This window comes from Pseudonaja textilis, chromosome 12, assembly GCF_049901715.1.
Source record: "Pseudonaja textilis isolate UNSWEBS1 chromosome 12, rPseTex1.2, whole genome shotgun sequence".
Classification (NCBI taxonomy): domain Eukaryota; kingdom Metazoa; phylum Chordata; class Lepidosauria; order Squamata; family Elapidae; genus Pseudonaja; species Pseudonaja textilis.
Window position 1 is genome coordinate 3,974,782 of NC_142001.1, and position 25,610 is coordinate 4,000,391.

At 43.7% G+C, this 25,610-nt stretch overlaps 1 protein-coding gene and 1 long non-coding RNA gene across 2 annotated transcripts in view; one reads left to right on the forward strand and one right to left on the reverse strand.

Annotated features, from left to right (window-relative positions):
* LOC148124756 (uncharacterized) overlaps positions 1-25,610 on the reverse strand; it is an 801,081-nt gene that overhangs the window by 213,390 nt on the left and 562,081 nt on the right. The window lies entirely within an intron of this gene.
* NEXMIF (neurite extension and migration factor) overlaps positions 1-25,610 on the forward strand; it is a 386,178-nt gene that overhangs the window by 2,384 nt on the left and 358,184 nt on the right. The window lies entirely within an intron of this gene.

The following is a 25,610-nucleotide window of genomic DNA, read 5'->3' on the forward strand; positions in this document are numbered from 1 at the left end:
GATGCTAGGAAAGAGATTGTACATATAACTATATGTGCGGCATTACATAAGCCTCCCCTTTTATTTAGATCTTGTATTCTGTTGCATCCAAGGAATTGGGAGCAGGAATGTGCGTGAAATATCAGATCAAATTTTTATAAGGCACAACCTTCTCTCTCTCTCTTTCTCTCTCTCTCTCTCTCTCTTTCTCTCTCTCTCTCTCTCTCCCTCCCTCTCCTCTTTTTGTTTAAAAAGAAGACGAAAACCCTAATTGATTGATTCTGGCCTAATTCAGCAAGCCCAGTCTACCTGATTTTTAAAAGTCATTGGTTGGATGTGCCTGTAGGAATGTCAGTGGCCTCTGGAATATTTGGTTGGCCAAGCCAGGTGCTGCCCTTCTGGGACATCAGAGCTGCCAGAACAATGGAAGGGCAGAGGCTGCCAGTGGAGGGACAGCCAATGGCAAAGCAGGCACAGGGCAGAGTTGTGAACCTCACGAGGCCATTGGTGGAAATTCGAAGGCTTTCAAGCATCAGCCAGCCGTGATTTGATCGTTATGTGCTGTTTGCTGGTTATCACCACTTAGGATGACTCCCGGCAACCTAGTATAGGTCGAGAAGGGTAAGGAGGAGGAAGAGAGATGGGAGGATCTGATGAGTATGTTTACTCGGGAGGAGAAAAACTAAAGGGAAATCTGTTAGCGCTGTTGAACTATATCCTGAGATCAGTGGCATTGGTGGCCAAACAAAAAGCAGGTTGCCCTTCTCTATGTATGTCCAAGGCGAATCATTTTGCAGAGACAGCTCCATAGGACGTAGAATAATAGGGTTGGAAGGGACCTTGGAGATCTTCTAGTCCAACCCCCTGCCTATGGCAGGAGATCCTATACCATTCCAGACTTTCTTTGGGCTTAATGGGATATGGATGCATGTGATAATAGCAAGAATAACAGAATAGAATAACAGAGTTGTTTTAATTTGGCTTCTTGTGCCAAGGGGGTAGGGCTTGATGACCTCAGAGTCCCCTTCCCCCCCCCTAGGATTCTACAAGTGCCTGGCATGCTGCAGGTCCGATCAAAGCAGAGAACATCCCCTTCCCTTACTAAATCTGTTGATGTATAGGGGCACGGCAGGCAGCTCAATCCTCCGTATTTTTTAAAAAATAAATATTTGTCAAAAGAACAGGCTGCAGCAATTATGCAAACGCATGGGTAAGATTTGGCATGCAACATGCCTGTTAAATCAACCTGTTCAGTGAGTACATCTGCTATGCACCAGTGCTCCGTTCCATCCCTGCAAATGAATAAACTTGGCTTACATGCTTTAATTCCTTCTTAGGGTATCTTGTCCTCCCCAGTGCTCGGTCCGGGTTTTGGGAGGACTCCCATCGTGACAAAGCTCTGTGGGCCGATCGGAAGAGGGCAAAGAAGGGGCTATGAAAGGGTTTGCTTGGAAATAGGCTTGGGGATTGATGGCGAGAGTCTCACTGGTCCTGTTCTTCGTTCTTCTTTTGCGAGGGGATACACAAAGTGGCATCTCTTTATATGCTTGTTTTGGAGACTGTGGCATTCAGGGGACAAGCTGCCCCGGAGTTCAGACCCCGAAGTCCCCCTGCCACCCCCATTGGCCTGGGCCAGCTCTGCCACCTTTTCTTAGGCTATAGGGAGATAATTCTGTCTATTAGTTAAAGCACCAGGCTAGAAACCAGGAGATGGGGAGTTCTAGTCCCACTTTAGACATGAAAGCCACTAGGTGACTCTCTCTTTCTCTCTCTCTCTCTCCCTCTCCCCCTCCCTCCCTCTCTCTCTCTGTATGTGTGTGCGTGTGTATAAATACAGTACAATCTAATGTATTCTCTCTCTCTCTCTCTCTCTCTCTCTCTCTCTCTCTCTCTCTCTCACACACACACACACACACACACACACACAGATTTATATGCTAGAAAATGGAAATCTCCTTTTGATTCTTTTCCCAGTGAGAGTTTTCTTCTGCTGTTGCCCTGCCTCACTCAGAAAATTTTGGGCGAGGGTGTGCATGTGTTGTTTGCTAAAGCAATTCTTGAGTTTCCTCTTTCCTCTCCTCCTTTTTATTTCATGCCAGAGGAAAAATTCTGCTAAGAGCTGAAAGGTGGGAAGAGCCTCACAATGGCCTTTGATTGGGAACCTCTGAGAGGGAGGGGGAACAACACCCAGCCAGGGCTACCTCCCTATCTGGAGACCCCACCTGTTTTTGGCTTCTGTGCAGAATGCCAACCCAATTAGGAGCTACAGGGTTTGCTTTTTTTTTTTAAAAAAATAATGGGTAAATTCTGTGCTAGGAATCATTAGGACGGTTAGTTGGTTGGTTGGTTGCTTATTGATTTATTGGTTTTGAAAGCTGCCCATCAATAATAGCCCCCTGGACAATTTACATGCATTTTAAAATACAGTACAATCTAATGTAAATAGTATGGAATAAAAATGCCTCAAAAACAGCACTGAAGTTGAATAATAAACAACAAAAAAATAAGGCAGCATACAGACAACGGCAACAGCATTACCCCAAAGATGAAGAATTAAAAGTAATGTGATTGAGACTGAGGGACTTGGAATGTCGCTCCCAAACCAGCTGTTCTGAAATGGCCTCTGGGAAGAAGAAGCATTGAGGTCAGTGGCCAGGTGGGAATCGTAGGGCGGGTGTCCTGTGGACGAGGCCCCACTACTGAAAAGGCCCTGCTGCTTTATGCATCTCATGGACTTCTTTGAGGACGAGGGGGGGAGCCTGGAAGGGGGCAGGGTCTCTGAGGAAGATCTCAGCGTCCACATAAGAAGGCAGTGGGGGAGGTAGAGAATTCAATCCCGGCCCTGAGAAGGAAGGGGGAAAGGTCAAGAAGCAACGGGTGGGAAGCTTGTTCAAGAGAAATGCAACCTGCAACTAGGAAAAATGTCCTGACAGTGAGAACAATTAATCAGTGGAATAGCTTGCCTCCCAGAGTTGTGTTGTGGGTATTCCACCCAGTGATGGAGGTCTTCAAGAAAAGATTGGGCCATCATTTGTCCCAGTTGGTATAAGTTCTCCTGTCCAAGGATTAGAAGACCTCCATGGTATGATTCAATGAAAGAGTTGTTCAATTTCATTGTACACATGTTGTGCATCGACGATAGACGTTTGATTGATTGATTCATCCCTGGGACAGTGGAAAACCCGAGAAAGAGACTTGAACCAGACTAAGAAACCAATGCCACATAGATCAGGACTACTTTTATTGGGACAGAAAGGGGCTCCTCTGAGATGTTTTCTTAGGCTATTTTCTTGGCTCAACCAACTCAGGCTGTCTTGGTAGCAACTACAGCCTTCCTTCAAGGCCATTCCTTTGTCCTCTGCAGAAGAGCCCTTCCTTGAAGTATTTGGACTGGCTTTCAAGTTTCTGTTACAATCCTCCACAACAGGGATCTCCATCCTTGGCCACTTTAAGACTTGCGGAATTCTGGGAGTTCAAGTCTGCAAGTCTTAAAGTGGCCAAGGTTGGAGACCCTGCTCTACAATAAAGGGCATTGCTAAGATCCATGCAAGCATCTCTGCTTCTTCACCTGGCCTAACTCTTAAGAGCTGAAGGAAGAATTTCCCAAGTTTATCCTTATCCAGGGAGGATCATAAGCTGCAATAAATTTTCATGCTGATCGGAAGCAGTCTGAGCTATTGAGGGTACATGAGTCTCCAGGGAGCCCAGAAGGAACTATGGACCCCATCTCTGACCTTGGGCCAGTACAATCTGTTCCAGAATAGGGAAATTCCAACTAAGAGCAGAGGAACTGCCCATATTTGGCATTTGTATCTCAACAGGATTGAGTTTCTGTTGAAGTCTAGTAGACTTCATTCAGGCATTGGTTCACATCATCAACGGTCATGCCTGTGTAAGTCCAAAAGAGCTAGATGTGGGCTTCATCTTCACAGTGGTCATACTTCATCCAGTGCTTCCCGAGTAGCACCTCCCAGTGGTGTTGGGTACATGGGCAGTCAGCCTGATAAGCACAGGGGATGAAGCTTGGAGCATCATTGGGTCAGGACAGTAAAAACGAGGCATTGTTTTTTGGATTTGGTCCCCTCAGTAGAAGCAGAGCTCACTTCCCAGCCATAGTTTCTCAACGGATGCTATGACTGATGGCATCAAAAACCACTAAAAAGTGCAAGAAAATCGTTGGGGCTGTCTCTGTTTCGGCAGGGTGAGCAAGATCATTTTTGTTCTAACCTCTGACCTGGAAATAGATCTAGAACATTTATTTCCTCTCCAAGTGAAGCACCTTGCCCAGCAGGGGAATGTTAGCAGTTGGCTTGATGGTTGTTTTCATCACCTGGAGCAGCTTCAGTCTCTTTATAGGAGCACCCCCATCTCCGCTTTTAAATTAATAACTTCCTGAAACCCAAGAATGATGTTGAATTTTAATTGGAAAATAAACCTGCTGGTGTAATAATTCGTTTTATCTTTATTTTTGGAATACTGTGTGCAGCTATGGTCAGCTCACCTCGAGGTGGACGTTTTAGACAGGAAGAGGTGAAGAAAGGGTGACCTGAGTAATGGAGGAACTTAGTGGGACTCCATCAAAAGGGCTTTGTAGGTTCAGTGAAAGTGGGCAGGCATAGAGACCTATAAAACCAAGCATGACCTAGAGAAATGTGGAGAGAGATTTTTCACCGTGTGGATCATGCTGGCTGTGGAATTAAGGGAGTTGAAGTCCACCCATCTTAAAAGTGAAAAACACTGATCCAGAATTTAAGGCCACCCATTCAAAGTTGAATAACCCCAGGAAGGGAAAACTGTTTTACTCAAGTGTGAATTAACCAAGAGCTTTGTTGGCCTCAGAAGCAGCGATGTTTACTAATTTCAATGGCTTTCAGAAACAAAGTATCATCTTCATACATTGCTAAAGAAAACCTGTATTCAAAGTAATCTTGTATGTGATTGCTTAACTACCAGAAATCAGTCAGTTATAAATACACATTTATAAATACATGGATAAATACTTGAAAATAAAATCTGAGCTAAGAGCAGACATTTCTTTCATTAAATTATACTTGTCTTTCTATCTAATGGATAAGCAAGGCAGAATTAAAATACATGTTTTATACACACACACACACACACACTATGCAAACACTGTACATGTGTGTGTGTGTCTGTGTACACCATAGTTAGGCCTTTGCTTACCCCTAGTAGAACCTGCCCATCAAGGTTGTAAGTCATGATGTGAAATGGAATGAACTGGGACTGACCCGATTTTATGACCTTCTTTGTGGCTGTTTATAAGCGAACACAGTGATTGTAGAGCAGCCACTGTGAACATGGCAGTTGTTAAAAAAAACCAAGGGCTTGTGATGGGCACAGTCTTGCCAAAAACTGGGAGTAAATGCTGGTTTTTGGCAACACCATCAAAAAGTGCATCACATTCTGTATTGTGTCCCATTTGACCATTGCTCAAAGGTTGCTCTCATAACCAGGGGGGGCAGCCATTGCAACTTCGGGTTTGGTTCATAAGTGGCCCCCAGGTAGCTCTGTTGTAAGTCAGGGACTACCAGTGTGTGTGTGTGTGTGAGAGAGAGAGAGAGAGAGAGAGAGAGTGTATATGCATGGATGTGTATGCATGGATGTGTATATATGCATGGATGCATGTATATGCATGTATAGTGTGTGTGTGTGTGTGTGTGTGTGTGTAGTATACATACATAATGTGTGTGTATAATATATGTGTGTGTGTATGTGCACATTTTATGTATGTATGTATGTATGTATGTATGTATGTATGTATGTAAACTATGATTAAGAAGGCCTGTATGATAGAATTCTTTGTCAAGTTCCGGTCTGGGATTTCTCTGTGATTCTGTCGCTCCTTCTCGGAGTACCTGCATCTAAGAAAGCAATTTCTTCCTCTGGATAGTTATCGGAGATAGAAATTGGCTCTTCATAAAGAGAGATTGTGTATAAGACTTGTAATCTTCAGTGCTCTCCTGGCCTTCTTTGGGGGTTGGGGGATTGTTTTGGGAGAGTGGATGGATGGGTGTGAATGATCCCAAATCAGGTGGTGCTGCAAAAGCAGATATTTTGTGTGTGTGTGTGTGTGTGTGTGTGGCAGAGAAGCCAGATGCAGCCCAGCATATTTGAAGAGGTTTTCCGTGCTTGGCTTTGAGCTTCAGGTGAAAGCAAATGAAACTCTTGAAATCTGGGCTTCTGATGCAGTCAGAACACGGAGGCTGATTTGTTATTGTTGTTTACAGCCCCTTTCTGGTTTTTTGACAATCTTGCCAAAGGGAGAGCTAGGAAACACTTCAATCCATCAGGCCCCACTTCTCATCTGAACCCAGAGAGACCATGGAGGTGTTGCCAGGTGCTTCAGCGGGGTGGGTGTGGGTTGCATCCACAATGCAGTCAGATTTTCAAAAGGTGGTCATCAGTTCCTATTTATTTGGAGAGAGAAATCGGGGTAGGTGTGACAGTAGAAGCTTTGTCTCTGCCCCTAAAGATTAACAAAAGTTCTACTCTGTTGCTGCCTGCCAAGGATCATAAATTTATTCTCTTTAAATATCCATTTGAGCAAAAGCAACTGTCGGTTTTGATTTTTTTGTGTTGCTAGCGAAAAGAATCTCTTTGGATATTGTTTGCCGGAGGACTCTGCCAGGCAAAGTACCAGCAAACCTACACCCGTAGCATGTCCTACCCTTTTCTCCTTGAATCCATCCTTGGAAGATGACCATGGTAGAAGCATGCAGCAACTTCCTAGGCAAGAGGACTTGAAATATTTTTAGGGCCCGAGCAACAAGAATAACATCTGGAAGTGACTTGGACAGAGAGAAGCAACCTTAGAACTAAGGAGAAATTCCCCGACAGGACAATCACTCAGTGGAACTGCTTTGCCTCCAGAAGCTGTAGTGCTCCATCACTGGAGGTTTTCAAGAAGAGACTGGACAGCCACTTGTCTGGATTGGAATAGGATCTTATGTTTGTGCAGGGGGTTGGACTAGGAGACCTCTAGGGTCCTTTTCAACTGTGTTATTTTGTTCTGTTCACTGAAATAGGAGGAGGAGGAGATAAAGCACAATCAAACTTGTGAGATGATATCAATAAAGGTCAATATCTATGGTGATTTTCAATCATCCAAGTCATGGTTGTCCCAAAGGGGTCCCCCCCCCAAAAAAAAGGCAACTGGACGTTCTTGGTGCCTTTGAAAATGTTCACTTCTCATTCAAGAAGCTTCTTCCAAGAACTTACAGTTGAGTTGCCTTTTGAGGAAAAGAAAATCTCCTTTGGAACATCAATAAAGGTAGTTTTAACCTTCCTGTGATTTCCTGGTCTGGTCTACTTACTTGTGCTGATAGTCTTCTTTCATCCCTTGTTTATGGTGAGCCAGGACTACATCTTCGTCAAAGAGTTGATGAGTAAAGACCTGTTGGATGGAGAGGAGGGCAACAATAAGTTAATATCATGCTACTAACTAGGGCATACAAAACATTTGCTAGATCAATACTCGAATACAGCTCATCAGTCTGGAACCCACATCACATATCTGATATTAACACAGTTGAGAAAGTCCAGAAATATTTCACAAGAAGAGTTCTCCACTCCTCTGCTCGTTGCAGAATACCTTATGCCACCAGACTTGAAATTCTACACCTAGAAAACCTAGAACTATACCGCCTTCGGTCCAATCTAAGTATAGTATATAAAATCATACATTGCAATGACTTACCTGTCAATGAATACTTCAGCTTCAACCATAACAACACAAGAGCACACAATAGATACAGACTCAAGGTTAACCGCACCAAACTTGATTGCAGGAAATACGACTTCAGCAACAGAGTGGTCAATGCCTGGAATACTCTACCTCACTCTGTGGTTTCTTCCGCAAACCCCCAAAACTTTAACCTTAGACTGCCTACTAATGACCTCACCCCTTTCCTAAGAGGTCTGTAGGGGGCGTGCATAAGCGCACCAACGTGCCTACCGTCCCTGTCCTATTGTTTCTTTTATTTTTTCTTATATGTATTCATTTCATGTATTCATAATTATGTTTATCCTTATCCTTATTATCTTGTAAGCAATTGACAAATCAAATCAAATCAATCAATCAATAAATAAATAAATATGCCAATTACAGGGACTTGAAGGTACATTGTGTGAGGGCAGGCTGAAGGAACTGGAGGTGTTCAGTCTGGAGAAGGGAAGACTTAAGAGAGACACAGACAAAAAAGAAACCACAAGGAAGATGGTGAATACAGGAACTCCACAGAAAGTAGGGCCATAAGTAACAGCTGCAGCTACCTAGCTTTCATTGATAAATATAAGGAAAAATTTATTGGTAGTAATTTCTGTACAACACTGGAGCAATGAATGGTTTCATTCGTTTGCTTGTACATTGCAGAACAGATTAACAGATTAAGAGAGTTGGAAGGGACCTTGTAGGTCATCTAGTCCAACCCCCCCAAGCAGGAAACCCTACACCATTTGTGACAGATGGCAGTCCAGTCTCTTGAAAGCTTCCAGTGATGAAGCTCCCACATCTGAAGGCAACTTCAGTTCCACTGATTGATTGTTCTCGCTGTCAGAAAATTTCTAGGTTGAATCTCTCCTTGATTAGTTTCCATCCATTATTCCTTGTCTGGCCTTCGAGTGCCATGGAAAATAGCTTGACCCCTTCCTCCTCTCTGTGGCAGCCTCTCAAATATTGGAGCACTGCCATCCTGTCTCCCCTGGTCCTTCTCTTCCCTAGACTAGCCAGGCCCAGTTCCTGCAACCGTTCTTCATATGTTTTAGCCTCCAGTCCCCTCATCATCCTGGTTGCTCTTCTCTGCATTTTTTCTAGAGTCTCAACATCTTTTTTATAGTGTGGTGACCAAAACTGGATGTAGTATTCTTAGTGTGATCTTACTAAGGCTTTATAGAGAGGTATTAATACCTCACTTTATCTTGATTGTTGGTTAATGCAATTTAGGATTGCATTGACTTTTCTGGCTGCTGCCGCATACTGTTGACTCATATTTAGCTGGTTGTTCAAGATCCCTCTCACAGTTACTGCTATTAAACCTGGTTTCGCTCAGTCTATATGTGTACTTTTGGTTTTCTTGCCTAAGTGTAAGACTTTAGTTTTCTCTGCATTGAATTTCATTTTGTTAGATAGGTCCCAGTGTTCCAGTCTGTCAAGATCCATCTGGATTTTGAGCCTATCTTCTAGGGTGTTGGCTATTCCAGTGTTGATGACGTTACCTATTTGGGTAATGAAACACCTGCAAGAAAACAAGCACTTTTAGATAGAACCAAGGATCCCTCATGTCAACTCTGAGCTATAAATATTCTCCTTTATTAATACTTAATGTTAGTTGGTACAAGGCCTGTTTCTTCAACCAGTAAACTTTCAGTTTTATGGGGATTATGGCAACAGAATTGTCTTCTCTCTGTAGTATTGATGCAATAACCTTTGAGAAAAAATTCCTAGCTTCATGCCTTAGTTGCCTTGTCTCCTCCCTAGCCGTAGTGTATGCTCAGAATTGCTCAGCACCCTTGTAGGAGTCTCATTGATCTTCCAGAATAGTCCTTAGCCTTGTCTTCCCACTGTTTCCGTGCACTTCTGTTCGAACACACCCAGAGAGTCACCAGTGTTGTAATATCCTTTCTTCTCTCACTGTCACATCAAGTAGCAGCATCCTCATTGACCTTACCTGACCTTGAAAAAGCTATTCAGGGTCACACCTGATCAATCCTGGAATGGGGCTCCACCAGGGAATCCTAAAGCCATAAGGTTGATTGGGAAATTAAAAATTCCCTGATATGTTCTTCCCAAAAGGGAAGGGGTTTTTTTTAGGCAAGAAGATGTGGGTTGTCTGTCTCTTGGAAGTTTTGAAGAAGAGGCTCTACAGCATCTTTTTAAAGATGAATAGGTTTTTCTGCCCTACTTCAAAGGGTAAATGATTTTTCCAACTCAAAATGTTTAAGATTCTTTGAAAAAATAAACTTCTCTGGAAGAAGGCAGCGACAATAACCCTTCTGTGCTGTTGCCAACAAAACTGCATGGATGTGTTCATAACATCTCCTGAAAATAATCTTGATTTAAGGGCGCCCCTATCTTTTACCTGCTCCATCCTAAGCTACCCAATGCAGATGCAAACTACTGCTGTGTATGTTTCATGCTCGTAGAACACTCATACTATACCTGCACTAAATGTAAACTAATTGGATTACTAGAAGAGACAAGACTAGTCATTCTGGGAGTCAACCAAAAAGATGAGGAACTCCTAGTAAAAGCAGAAGTTTGTATCCAAATTGAACACAGAAAGAACAAATAACTACCAAGAATAATGAACAGAAAGAGGTAAACCTCAGAGGTAAAAAAAAATGCTGTCCAATCTAGTCTACAGCAGATCTAAATGAGGGAAAGAAGGGGAGGCCATCAAATTTGCAAATGACACCAAATTGGGAGGAATTGCTAATAGGATAGGATAGGATAGGATAGGATAGGATAGGATAGGATAGGATGGATGGACGGACGGACGGACGGACGGACAGACAGACAGACAGACAGACAGACAGACAGACTCAGGATTCAGAAGGATCTTGAGCGTTGGGCCCTGTCCAAAGAGGTGCAGGTCAGTGGTTAGAAATGTAAGGCCATGCATTTAAAACCAAAGGCACAGGTACAGAAGAGGCATACCTGGCTCAACAGTAGCAACTGAGAGGGATCTAGGAGTCATAGTGGACAACCACATAAGTATGAGCCTATTGGGTCCTTCTACCTGGAAGTCTCTATTTTATTTTATTTTTTGTCTTGGGACTGTGACTCCTGCGCTGATGGGAGATAGTTGGGAGTTGTATGTTCCTTAGTTTGAAGAGTGTAGGGATAGGAAATACTTTCCTGTGTTCCTTTTTCTTTGGGGAGCCTTTTGCCAGTTTGGGTTTCCTTCCCCCTTTTTTCTGCAGTAGTAGAGCTCAGTGGGTGTTTTTGTTCAGAGGCAGCAAGCTAGATTCCTGCAGGGAACCTGAGTGCCAGTTTTATTCTGTTTCACCTTTTTTCCACATTAGGAAAAACACCTAGAAGAGTAATGTCTATCTAAATGGGACGTTTCTGCTTAAGCCTTTTCATGAGGGTAAAATAAATCATAGTTAAGCTCACGTTTCATGCACTGAAGTGTTCACATGAGCACATCCAGAAGCATTTAGGGAGACAATTGCTTTATAAAACTGTGCCATAGAAAATATTAGCATGAGATCTTTGATTTTCGCAAATGCCTTTTATGAAATCCCAATTTATTTTAGCTACAGTAAGCCTTAGATTGTAGGGACATTCTGAGTGTTACACGTGACCTGCGTAGAGTCAGGTAGGTTTCTGTCCCTCCTCTACCATTGATTTCCAGAGGTTTAAACTTCCATAGGAGGGGCTTGGTAAAACAAAGGCATTCACTCATTTACCGGTTTGGGCGGAAATTCCCAGGTCGGCATTCTGGAGAGATGTTATCTGACACGTTACAATCTCTCGGAGTAATCGACGGATCAACATTTTGCAGTTAGCCTGAGGTCAAACCTACACAAACCTACACAAGAGATGAAGGGATATTTATTGCTAGGAAGGAGCAAACACGGGCAGTCAGTGCTTAAGAGGGGCAGTAAACAGGTCCTGGTCAAAGTATAATTCGATTTGTATTCACATACAAAATAAACCTAAATCAGTTAATGCCATTGATAAGAGTTCCTCCCCAAAGGTTGAATGAATCTTTCATTTAGTTCAGAGGTCTCCAAACTTGGCAACTATTAAGCCTTGTGGACATCAACTCCCAGAATTCTAGCTGGCTGGAGAATTCTGGGAGTTGAAGTCCACAAGTCTTAAAGTTGCCAAGTTTGAGGAGCCCTGATTTAATTATATGTCATTCCATTTTTTTTAAAGGGGGGGCAGGGAATTTTGGGAAAGACTTTGGAGGGTGCATCTAAGGCTTTGGGGGCCCTGAGTGGCCCTTCCTATTTTAGCCTTGCTCAGTCCCAAGTTGTAAAGGATAAACAGCCGGTTTTTATGTGCCGAGCGTTTCCTTCATGCATGCCCAGCTACACTAGACTTTATTGTGCCTTTGGAAAAACCCTTGTTCACCCATGCGCTGCCTGCGTGGGAAGATCATGAGAGGTGCTGACGTTGCTCATTCGACCGTCTTTTGGAGCCGGCCAGGAAACATGTTCTTGGCTACTCTCTCCAACCAAGTTAGAGCTATTTATTTACTGTGCTGGAACACAACAGCATGGAACATGGTGGCAAATTTTAAAGAAGGGGAAAAAAAAGATTTTTTTTCCTCTCTTCATCCTTCGACACGTTTCTGGACAAATCCTTGCCAATACCTCCTGCCGACTACAATCCTTGGAAAATTCAACAGAAATTGGGGTCACGTCATTTTACAAGGAGAGGATGGGGCTTTGATGGAAAAGAAAGGAGAGACTTCACGAGAACCTTAATTATGGCATTTAAAAAAGAAAAAACAGGGGCATTAGTATCCAGTAACAGTAGCATAGCCTAGAGAAAGAATATTACATCTTCAGAAGTCCCCCCCCACCCTTTCCCCCACCCTTTCTGGAGCTTAATATCTAAAGCTCCCACAGCAAATGTCTTTAGAAGTGCGACCAACAAGGGGAAAAATCCCTGTGTGTTTCACAAATTGAGAAGGGTCGTCTCTGGCTGCCTCATTAGCAGTGAGGTCCCACTGATGTCTCCTGAGGTTACAGTCATACACAGTCAGGTAAGCAGCTGTAACATTGGAGCAGAAATCACCCCTATTGCTTACCTTTTCGTTCAGTCTATAGTCTTAGCTCTGAAGTTGAGGCCGGCTTCTTCTTCGCAGGTACAAGGGATCCTTTAGGACAGTGTTTGTCAACCTCAACAACTCTAAGAGATTCCCTGGCCAGCTTGCAATCCCTGGGTAGAAGTTATTTGTGCTGACCTGGCCCTGCTCAGTGGCTACTGGAGATGTTAGACTGGCATCAGAGAGACCCAGATTCCGGGCCACTTTCATTTGTGGACGCTCACACTGTGATTCTGGGCCAGCCCTTGTCTCAGTCCAGCCTACCTCACAGGGTTGTTGTGGAGCGTCATGGGAGAAGGAGCCTCTCTTTGAGTGACCTGAAGCTTCTGAAGGAAAGGCAGGATGGGAGATGCAAATAACAGAACAATTGCTTTCCCACGCAGTTCAATCATTATTATTCTGCAACGAATTACTTACTGTGAAATGGCTTCACAATCTTGCCTTGTGTGAGCCCGTCCAAAGACAAAAACAAGGGTGTGTGTGTTGGCTTATGGGCAGCAAATTATACCCAGAGGTTGCTGTGGGTCATGTGAAGTTGCTGCTGGACACCTGTAAAACCCTAAATGGCTCAAGGTCCGGTGTTCTGCAGGGCTGAAAACCTCCCATTGTCTCTGTTTATCTCACCAAATGTAGCAGAAGGAGGGAGGTTCTGGATCCCTCCTCCTCCTCCTCCTCCTCCTCCTCTTCCTCCTCCTCCTCCTCCTCCTTCTCCCTCTCCTTCTTCTTCTCCCCCTCCCCCTCCTCCCCCCTTCCCCCTCCTCCTTCTTCTCCTTCTCCTCCCCCTCCTTCTCCTGCCATATCCCTCATTGGACGTTGGCGATCATGTTGGTGATCCTATTTTTATCAACAGCCGCACAAAAAAGCGCTGTTGAGTTTTGTCCAAACCTTACATTTTGAAGCCATGATGCTCTTCTTCTGCCTGGCCTTCGTTTGCCTTCAATCTTTTCTTGGAGGGTTAAGTGGAGTGTGCCATATTTTTCCTGGTGTCGCATCTCATGTCTGAAATATTCCCACTTTCGCTTTTTTATGGTTTTGATGATTTCCCTTGGCTTTCCCCGGCAGCTTTCCCTTCCACTGAACAATGTCATCTTCTTGGACCCCTAAGTTGTGCCTTCTCACACCTGCCCTGTGCAACAGACTCCCTCCAGAGATTGGGACAGTGCTGACCCTGGCAGCCTTTTGTAAGACCTACCTGTTCTCCCAGGGGCTTGGGTGGTATGGCTAGGGGAGATTCTTGCTTATCCTTGTTTTTAATCCTTATTAAGCCAACAGAGACACATACGTCAAGGGGCCCCAACCCTACCAAGGCCTACCAGGCTGGAGCAGGTTGGGAACTGGGCCACTGAAGCAGCGAGTGAGCACATTCACACGTGCAGTTCCATTTCCATGAGTAATAGACACTCATGCTCATGTGCAGCTCCAGTTCCGTTAACAGTGGGCTCTCGGGTGCAAGGCTCCATTTGCACAAGCAGCGGGCACTCACACAAATGGAGCTGCACGCGCACACACTTGCCATTCCCAACAGTACCATCCTTTCTTCCCCCATCCTGCTGGGCTGCCAAGCTGGAAAGGTTGGGGACTGTGGACATAGATGACCCAGACTTAACATGCAGTTTTCTAATGTGTGATTTCTAAAATAAAAATTCTTCGCTTTGGTTTGTAAAACATTGCAGAGCTAGGAGGCAGCAGCTGGTTGATGTTAGCTGAAGCTAAGAAGGGGTGGGCCTGGTTAGGGGCCGGATGGGCGACCACCAGGTGACACCAGGGCTGGGTCTTGGGAGCGGGGCTGTTTGTGCGAACTGATGTTCTGGATGAAAGCAGCGTTAAGCCATTAAAATATTGTTGTGAAGAAAACAATTGTGTTGGGTCCACGAAGTCAACGGGAGATGAACTCAACGTTGTCCTCATTGGACAATCCAGAAGAAGTTATTTGAAATCCTGCTGTGGGCTCGGGATCAGGAAAGATGGCAAGGTAACAGCTATGGCTGATGCCTCTTCACTTCATGCTTGTGCCCTTCTCTCTGCAGAATCTCTTGCTTGGGCAGCCAGTTGGGTTAGAAGACCTCCAAATCCCACCCCCCAACTCTGGTCTTCTGTATTTCCCAATACTTCTAACTTAAACAAGATTCATTCATGGCGCTTAGCCATGGTTTGCTTAACTGTCTTTTGGATAAAGTATGACTAGCTGAGATTGCACGGCATGGTAGACTATAAATCACAGTTTATAAACCCAGTGATTGGGATTAGCTTGAGCTAAAATTCCAGCAGGCACCATGATAGCTTAGTGCAATGTGTGAACCCGGCGAGCAGCAAAAGCCTCGGGTTTGGGTTGCTGCCCAAAGACTCATCGGAGCGAGGAAGCTTGGAAAGATCCCGGTTCTCCCGTGCCAGATTCTTCCAATCCAAGGGGGAGGGAGGAAACGGTGGCTGTGCAGGTGGCAGAGGATTCGTTACCCTGCAATATTGAATCTCGGTGGCCGTTTGTACACCTGAAACATCAAATGCTTTTAACTCTGTGCCGGAAATGAAAAACCGCTCAGTCAAGCATGAAAAGATGGACTAGAACTCATTAGCTGAAAAAGGGTATCTGTTGGTCACGTGGCCAGAGAAGCCTTTGTGCCTTTTCGTGGAAGGCAATCTGAGGAAGGGATGCAGACTCAAAGGGTGGGACCCCCCCCCTCCCTCCTCAAGGGATATGCGTGTGTTTGTATAGCTTGTTTCCAACGGGGTCAAACATATTAAGAATTAAGGAGTTTAAAGGTATCTTTTCAACTGTTCCTCTGGTTTTATCTTCTTTTTCCTTTTGCTTGCTTTTCTCCTCTGCTCCTAAAGCATCCGAAGAAATATCCCCACTTGACTAAATTGCAGCTGTTACTGAGGGACAGATTTCCAAGCTAAAAAAGAAAAGAACCTGCAGTTATTTTGGATCCCACAGATGTCTTCATTTTAAATTGAAAGGAGGATTATTTTTAATGTTTAAACTTAATTGGACCTGAGCTTCTGCTGTTTCATTTACTGCAATATTGTTCTAATAGCCAGATTTTTTATGGTGCAATTAGCAATTGCATTCTTTGGAAACTATGGCTGTTCCTCTTCGGCCTCTGCCATTGTCCTGCTCCTGCAGTTGTGCACTCCTTCCTCAGCTATGGAAAAAACACACACACACACTGACAACAATGTGTTCTGCACAATATATTCACCTGGTCGTATGAATTTGAAAAATCGAAATGCTTAGACCCATCCTTGATTCCAGATGTTTCCAGGGTCCTTGGTGCTTTGTGGTGACCAGAAGGTGTGGTGTTTGTATTGTGAGTTGTGAGGTTGTTACTAGACTAGAGTCATCCTTGAGGAAAGACAAATGGGCCAAGTGGTAGTATCAGTCGAATACAGCTAGTCCTTGGCTTACAACAGTTCATTTAGTGACCGTTCAAAATTATAATGGCCCCTGAGAAAAGTGATTTATGACCATTTTTCACACTTAAAGCCATTGCCGCATCCCCATGGTCATATGATCAAACTTTGGATGCTTGGCAACTGACTCATATTTACGACGGTTGCAGTGTCTTGGGATCAAGTGATCCCTGTCAGGACCCACCCCCCAGTCAAATCCTAAGTCTCTAGCCATATCTCTCAGAGTAAATAAAATGGATTTATTAGAAGTGACCATGTTGGTATTGGCTGGATGCAGCCGATACTAAAATACATTCTTCATTTCCCCTTGAACCCGGTCTTCCCCCCCACCCCCTGGATGTGTATTCTCCAATGGGACACAGCCATAGCCAAGAGTCATCAGTTTATTCCATGGAACCTATACACAAGAATCTGATCTACTAACCATCAAAGCAAAATGGCACCACGCTCTCCAGTAATATCCTTGCGCTCCGACAGCTTTGGGCTGCCAGGGTGATTATCTAGGCACTTAAGGAGTGCACTGTTTCCCCCGCCCCTCCCCCACTCCCTTTTTCTGGCAGCTAAACAGACCAAACAGTCTCTTTTTAATTGACAATCCCCTTTTGCAGCCTTCTTACAAGCAAAGTCAATGTGGAAGCCAGATTCACTTAACAACCATGTCACTAACGTAATGACCACAGTGATTCACTTAACAACTGTGATAAGAAAGGTCATAAAATTCACTTAATAAATGTTTCACTTAGCAACAAGAATTTGAGGCTCAATTGTGGTCGTAAGCTGAGGAAGATCTGTAATATGATTTACATCTTCACTGCGGTCATGATTCTGAACAATTGTGGGTGGCAATCTGTAAGTTGTATGCTGTGTGGCCAGGATGAGCCGGAGGGTGGGGTCAAATGCATCATCAGCCTGGAATCTCTACACCCCCAAAAGAGACATAAGACAAGCCCCACTTGGAGTCCATTAACTCTAATCCAGTGCCATTTTGCTTTGACCATTAGCAGATATCAGACTCTTGTGTATAGGTTCCGTGGAATAAACTCACAGTGCTTTTGAACTCTTATCCTGGCTCCTGTTTCTTGCACCTGACATGCCCAGGTATGAAAGTCTTTTGTTCTTGTGTAACTCTTCCCGAGGCAGGAATGGTTAAATGGAAGGAGTTCTCCAACCTGAGTTTTCCCTTGTATTTCATGGAAGCCAGCTTTGCAGATCAGAATTAGTCCTTGGTTTACAATCCTTTTTGTGGGAAGAAAAACCAGACTCCAGATTTGCTACTAATGGTCACAGGAACAGGAAAACAAAACAACCCAGGATGTATACCCAACTAGAGATATGAGTGCCCAGGATGTTATTCAAAGCCACATCAACTGCACCAAATTCCAGACTTTTGATTGATTGGTTATGTGCCATTAGGTCTATGGAGATCATCCAGGTCATAGTTGTCCCAAAGTTGCTTTTTTCAGAAGATGCTTTGTTTTCCTTGAAGATGTGAACTGAAGAAGCTTCTTGGATGAGAAGCAAAATGTCTTCAAGGAAAAACAAAGCCCAGTTGCCTTCTGAAAAAAAGCATCTAGGTGTCTACCAGATTTTCTGCATGATAATCTGCCTTGAGCTGGTCCTTCAGGTTTTCCACCAGTGCATTTCATCACAGTAACTGGTCCATTAAACCCGGTTGCTGGTCAGCCTCCTCTTCTTCCTTCCACTTTCCCAACATTAGAACTTTCTCCAAAGTTCCAAAGCACCAGAAAACGGGCCTCGCAGAGGTTCGGGAAGGTTGGAAATGGGCCCATTTCCGGCTTCCAGAGAGCCTCTGGAGTGCGGGGAGGGCAACCTCCCCCCCCCCCCGCCGCTGTGGTTCAGGAGGCTGATTAGGCCACACCCACCCTGGCCATGCCCAGCCAGCAACTGGGCAGAGAACCCTTTGCTAAACCTTTTAAAGCCCACCCCTGTATAGGCTCTACCGTTTGAGCAGGGAATTGGGCTAGAAGACCTCCAAGGTCTCTTCCAATTCCGTTCTGATTGATTGTTCTGGCATAATATGCACAAAATACGGTGATTTGAGCCTGGTCATTTGTGCCTCAAGTAGACTACTTGGTTGGTTTGCCTGATGATCCATTGGCTTGTTTTCTTTGCGGAACTCTTCTCCCATACCAGAGTTCAAGAAGTGTAGATTCGCTAGCTGTATTTTATATTATAGAACAAGAGTCTTCAAACTTGGCAAGTTTAAGGCTTGTGGACTTCAACTCCTAGAATTCCTGAGCTAACATGACTGGAGGAAGAATTCTGGGAGTTGAAGTCCACAAGTCTTAAAGCTGTCAAGTTTGAAGACCCCCGTTATAGAACCTCAACCTATGTTAGTTTATGCTTTATTATAGTGAAGCCATAATCATGTACTTCACTAAGCCATGGCTGAGATAGGCTAGCATTTGCATGAACACACAGCTGTGGAGTGATTTTCCATATAGGAACTGTTAACTCTAGTGGTAATTTATTGTCCATCCCCTGGGCTGATAGGTTAGGCTTAATAAAAGCCAAATTAAGTATTCACGATTGTTTTCTTTCATTCAGCAAAGTCTTGGTTCTGTACGTGGAAAAGGATTTAGATGGCTAATGCTTGGCATGTCTCCTTTGGCGCAATTAGAAAAAAAACATGGGTGAAGAGATTCTGTCATGCAAATTTTCCGGTACTGGATTCATGAAAAAGCTGCTCTTGTATAGTAACATCTGTAATAAACAAAAAACAAAATGAAACAAGGAAAGGCAGCCTGCAGCCCTTTACCTGAGGAGCCAAGGAAATATGCTAAGTTTTTATGTGTTATTAACTCAAGACCGCCGGTGGCGTATTTATGGTTTTAATTGTATTTATTTAGCCCATATGGTTGGCTAACCAAATATTATTGATTGCTTGATTCCATTTGTTTCTAGCCTCTCATAACAATATTAAAAGAATTCCACGCAGGGGAAGGAAAATGCTTCTAGACCCGCCAGCAATTTTTCCCTTCACGTCCCTTGTAAAATATTTAAATCTTGAAGTAACCTGGTAGTTCAAAAGAATTAAACATTAACTTGGCATTTATTTATATTAACTATATCCTGTCTTTCTATCCATGGGCACTCAGAATTTATGATGAAGACATTTTAACTTTGATGATGAAAAGCAGCTGAGTTCTCTCATTTTACTCGTTAGGTTTATTCTCCTGCACTTATTTTGCACTTGTAATGCTCCTACCTTCTAATTTTCCCCCCACAACAACCCAGCAAGATGGATTGGAGTAAGAGAGAATTATTGGTTCTGTGCCTAAGGGGGGATTAGAACTCACCGTCTCCTGCCCTTTAATCCAGAATGTAAACTATTGAACCAAACCGACTCGCTTAATTCAATTTATTTTTTTTTGTCTTTGGTTTCTGTGATACGAAATAATTCTGAACAATAATAAACACTAAAATGGAGCTGAATAATACTTTGTTTCAGGTAGCTCAGATAGACTCTTCACTACAGTTAGTCCTCAATTTGTAACTACAACTGAGTCCAAAATTTCTGTCGCTAAGTGAGACATTTGTTAACTGAGTTTTGTCCCTTTTTACGACCTTTCTTGCCACAGTTATTAAGTGAATCATAGCAGTTGATAAGTTAGTAATACGGTTGTTAAGTGAATCCGGCTTCCCCATTGACTTTGCTTGTCAGAAGGTCAGATAACAGATAATCAGAGTTGGAAGGGACCTTGTAGGTCATCTAGTCCAACCTCCTGCCCAAGCAGAAGACCTTACACCATTTCTGACAGATGGGAGTCCAGTCTGTTCTTGAAAGCCTCCAGGGATGAAGCTCCCACAACTTCTGAAGGCAACTTCTGTTCCATCGGTGGATTGTTCTCACTGTCAGAAAGTTTCTCCTTATTTCCAGGTTGGATTTCTCCTTGTCCAGTTTCCATCCATTATTGCGTGCAAAAGGGGATTAGGTCACCCCAGGACATTGCAACCGTCATAAATATGAGCCAGTTGCCAAGCAACCAAATTTTGATCATGTGATCACGGGAATGCTGCAACTGTCATAAGCATGAAAAACGGCTATAAATCACATTTTTTTTTCAGTACTGTTGTAACGGTCACTAAATGAACTATTATAAGTCAAGGACTCCCTGTAGTTGATCTGCAGGAAGAAAATGATCTTGAGAAATGCAGCCCTGAATATTTGGAGAAGTCATTCTGTTGTGGAACACAGCTGATCATTGTGTGAACTGGGCCTTCCTTTTGGGAGGAAACAAGACCACTTTGTGTTCGGTGATTATATATTTTGTATGCAGTCTTATCAAAGTTTAATCCCTCGGTCCCTGCCGAGATTGGGCGCATTTCAAACACCTCAGAATGGCTGTGGGTGAAGCAGAATGCTTTTTACCAGCATAATAACGTTTTAGGTCAGAAAAGCTTACAACCCAGTCCTGGGTTGTTGTTTTTTCTTAAAAAAAAAACAATAGTGGTAATTTTCAAGTTACTAAACCTGCCCTTGACGTGGATGGAATATAAGCAGTGCATTTTCTTCTCATCTTTTTTCAAAGCACAAGGAATTTGTCTTGGTGCAAATGCTCTCGGTATACATAAAGGAAAAGATACATTCGTCAAGAGTCTTATTTATTTATTTAGCATATCAGACATGGACTAGCAATATATATTATCATTTCATCTAGATTAGTAAAACACAATACAGGAAGTCTTTGACTTAAAACGGTTCATTTAATGACCGTTAAAAATTACAACGGTACTGAAAAATGTGACTTACGGCTGTTTTTTAATAATTACGACGTTTGCAGGATCCCCATGATCGTGTGATCAAAATTCAGAGGCTTGGCCACTGACTCATATTTATGACGGTTGCATCCCAGGGTAAGGTGATTCCCTTTTGTGACCTTCTGACAAGCAAAGTCAACAAGGAAACCAGGTTCACTTAACAACCGTGTTACTAGCTTATCAACTGCAATGATTCACTTAGCAACTGTGGCATGAAAGGTCGTACAATGGGGCGAAACTCACTTAATGCATGTCTCACTTAGCAACAGAAATTTTGGGCTCCATTGCGGTCCTAAGCCAGGAGCCACCTGTCCCTTGAAGGGCCTTTGCATCCACAAGGGCAGGCGTACACCCATAATAATACTATGGGTTTGCTTCTGTTTGGCTTAATGTGATGTGTGAATTGTTTACCATATATAAACCAGGTCCTCAGGACTTGTCTAACAAACCAGGGTTAAAGACCTTCTGGTGCTGCTTTATGTGTGAATTCCATCCTTGCCGTGAAAAGGTTTACCACAAGGAGCCGTAAACAGCAGGGACCATAATTTTATTTCAGATGTTTTCATTGTTACTTCTAATTCATTCAATTGCCAAAGATGTTTGTGATGACCCAAAGGGGCGTGGCACAAAGGCCACAAAGAATCCCTTTATTATCTCCAACCTTGACCCCAATGTCCAGGTTACCTTCTGGCTGGAGAAAAATTCTCCCAGGAACAGCCTTTAACTATAGAAAATTCAGTCCAAAACAAGGTACACGCAAACTATAACTTAAAATCCAAACAAACCAAACTGAAGTAATTAGCTTGACAGGGCGGGAGAAGGAATTTCAGACTTGAAAGCATGGCAAAACTCACACACTTGGGAAGACTCCAGGAACACAGATAAGCCACGATGATACAAGATAAAGTCACGTTTGCTCCCAACAGCATGGAGCTTGCCTTTTTTATGTGCTATATTCCCAGCTGCAGCTACTGAAGGGAATCAGGGCCCTTTCCTTCCCTATAAGCCATGCAACCCACGTTGCTCTCTTCTCCGTTCCTCCCTGCATGCCCTAGGATGAAGAAGGGGTGAGCCTGGTCTTCCTCTGAATTCCCTCTCCCTTGTTCTACCTCTCCCTTGTTCTACCTCTTCCCTGCTCTGCCCAGCTGGACTGTGCCCTTCCCCAATTTTTTCCACAGCCACATTCCTACTCCCTACCAGCTGTCTGATTCCGACAGGGGCATGACAATTTTGGGGCAAGTTACAAACATACTTAAAGTATTACAGCAATGCAAAAGTACCATACTTTAATAAGTAGTGTAGGAGGAACTTTACCAAAACACCAGGATTATCCCCATATAATTGGGCCATTAAAAGCTAATTAGAACAATGCCTGGGAGAAGAGCCACGAGCCTTCGATGGTGTCTCTGTGCTGAGAAGACCCTTTTCCATGCAGGGGCTGCTGCTGGGAGTCAAGAGCGTTCAATTCTTGACAACTACATTGGCCCATTCATTCCTGTTGAGAGCATGAATAGGAGAGAAGAGAAACAAATTTTTTTCTTTCTTGGCTGAATTAATATTCTTGAAAGAATTTACCTAAAGTGGAAGGTCTGGAATCAGGCGGAAGCTTCACCTCGCTTTCTCAAAATCTGGTTTATGAAATGAAAGAATCAAGACCCCCAGGGATCTGTTAGCAACTATCGGATTACCACATCTACAAACCGCCGAAGCGATTTTTCAGAATTGCCTCTTTAGAATTAAAAGCTGCACTTGATGAATGGAGCAGCAGTGAGTGGGGGCGCCTAGACCTTTCCTGCTCAAGGGTGGGGCTGAGACGGATGTTAGGAGAAGACCTCTGCCTCCCTCTCTCCCCTCCCCCTTGCAGAATAGCAATAGTAATAGCCCTTAGACTTATATATCGCTTCACAGTGCCTTGCAGCCCTCTCTAAGCAGTTTACAGAGTCAGCATCTTGCCCTCAACAATCTGGGGTTTACCTACCTCGGAAGGATGGAAGGCTGAGTCAACCTTGAGGTGGTCAGGATTGAACTCCTGGCAGCGAGCAGAGTTAACCTGCAGTGCTGTATTCTAACCACTGAGGGAGGGAGGAAGGAAGGAAGGAAGGAAGGACTAGCAATAGCCCTTAGACTTATATTCCACTTCACAGTGTTTGCAACCCTCTCTAAGCGGTTTACAGAGTCAGCCTCTTGACCCCAACAATCTGGGTCCTCATTTTACCCACCTCAGAAGCATGGAAAGCTGAGTCAACCTTGAGCCAGTCAGGATCGAACTGATGGCTGTCGTCAGAATTAGCCTGTATCCATGTAGGAGTAATAATTAGACCACTAACAAAGCATGAGCAAGCATGGCGATGAAGCAATTGAAAGACCAATAATCGTTGACTGCATTAACAGAAGGGTTGTGTCCAGATCATGGGAGGGAGCGACTTTGCTGTATTATCCTCTAATTGAACTGCTGTTGGAGAACGGAGAGTTCTGTGCACTGCGCTTGAAAAGAGACACGAGAAGGTTGGAACAGGTTCAGAGGAGAACAAGAATGATAAAGAATGAGGCACTCTGGCCTTATGAGAAATCAGAAAAGGCACCGAGCACATATAGCTTGCTTAAGAAGGGAAACGGGGCAGAGCGGGAGAGGTGAGAGTGATGTAGAGCTGGGGTCTCCAAACTCGGCAACTTTCAGACTTGTGAATTTCAACTCCCTGAACCGATTGGACTTCCACTCCCAGCATTCCCCAGTCAGCCATTCTCTATGCTGGCTGGGGGATTCTGGGAGTTAAAGTCCACAAGTCTTAGGAGTTGCCAAATTTGGAGAGCCCTGGTCTGGAGGAAACTAAAAGTCTCATGTTCAAGAGTAGATGGAGCTGTTCTTCGTTGAGTTTAGGATCAAGACAAGGAACAACCGATTGAACCTAAAAGAAATGAGATTTGGGCTCTGTCTTAGAATGACATCCTGATAGTAAAAGTTCTTAAGTGATGAGATTATCTGCCTAGAACCATGATGATTCTCTCTGTTTTGGGCTTTCAAACAACAGCTACGTGTTGGAGATGTTTCGGGCAGCTTTGCACTCAGCAGGGGGTGAAGTTCACATATTCTGCGAGGGTTGTAATGTTTCATTACAGGTTGTCCTCACTACCATTCATTTATTGACTAGTCAAAGTTCTGGCTCTGAAAAAGTGACTTACATTTGGTCCTTGCACTTAGCAAAATTGCAACATCCCCATGGTCATGTAACCAAAATTTGGCCACACAGCATGTATTTAACATGGTTGTAGCCTCCTGGGGACATGTGACTGCCATTTGTGATCTTCCCAGCCCGTTCCTTACAAACAGTCAATGGAGGAAGCCAAATTCAATCAATCAAATCAGATTAGAACTGGACGGGATCTTCTAGTCCAGCCCCCCATTCCTCAAGAAGGAGAATACCATTTCAGACAAGTGGCTGTCCAGTCTCTTCTTGATGGAGCACCCACAACTTCTGAAGGCAACTTCTGTTCCACTGATTGATTATCCTCCCTATTAGGCAGTTTCTCCTTCATTCCAGGTTGCTTCTCTCCTTGATTAGTTTCCACCCACGGCTTCTTGTCTTGCCTTCTTTGGTGCTTTGGAGAATAAGTTGACCCCCTCCTCTTCTCCTCAAATATTGGAACCCTGCTATCCTGCCACCCCAATCCTTCTTTTCTCTAGATTGGCCATACTCAATTCCTTCAACCATTCTTCATAGGTTTTAATCCTCAGGCTTTTAATCACCTTAGTTGCTCTTCTCTGCACTTTTTCCAAAGTCTCAACATCTTTTTTGTAATGTGATGATCAAAACTGGATTCAGCATTCACTAAACACCTGCCAGAATTGTCTTAACAACTGTGGCAAAAAAAAGGTTTAAAATTGGGCATGACTCACGTAAAAACCATCTTGATTAGTACAGTAACAGAAATTCTGGTTGCAATTGTGTCTGTGGGTTAAAGACTACCTAAACAGTGTTTAATTTAACACAACTTACCTCCCCATGTTTTTTATCTCTCTAAATTGGAAGTTACTGTTAGTATGAGTTGAAACTTCCGGTCTGTCCTTGACACGGGAATTATCCTCTTTTTAAAAAATTAAAAAATAAAACAAGGGCTCTCCGAGTAAAATGCCAGAACAAAATGGCATTTTGAAAAAAAACAACACAATTGCCCCTTCTAACTCACAGCCACACCAATTAAAACTGATCCCTCACTGATTAAAATTAGCCCCTTCTTAATAATCAACATTAATCTACCAATAGAATTTTGCAGCAGCCCAATAAGTGAAGCCTTAGCTGTCAGCTAAGTCAGTCAGCGCACCATGCTTCAGTGGGCCTCTGGCATGCAACTCACAGTCCTACATGGGGATCAGAATTTTTTTAAGTTGCAGTATGCTGAATCCATAGGTACCTCAATATTTATTTGTTCATCAGTGACTGGCTGATTTTAAAACAAACAAACCACCATAGCTACAGTCTTGTGTTGCTCGCTTGAAATGCTGCATCCCTTTAATTCATGTCTGTAATGAATGTATGTCTAGCGACTCTAGTCTAGTGAAAAGAAGGGCGAGGGGAGACACGATAGCAGGGTTCCAATATTTGAGGGGCTCCTACAAAGACAAAGGGGAGCAACCTATTC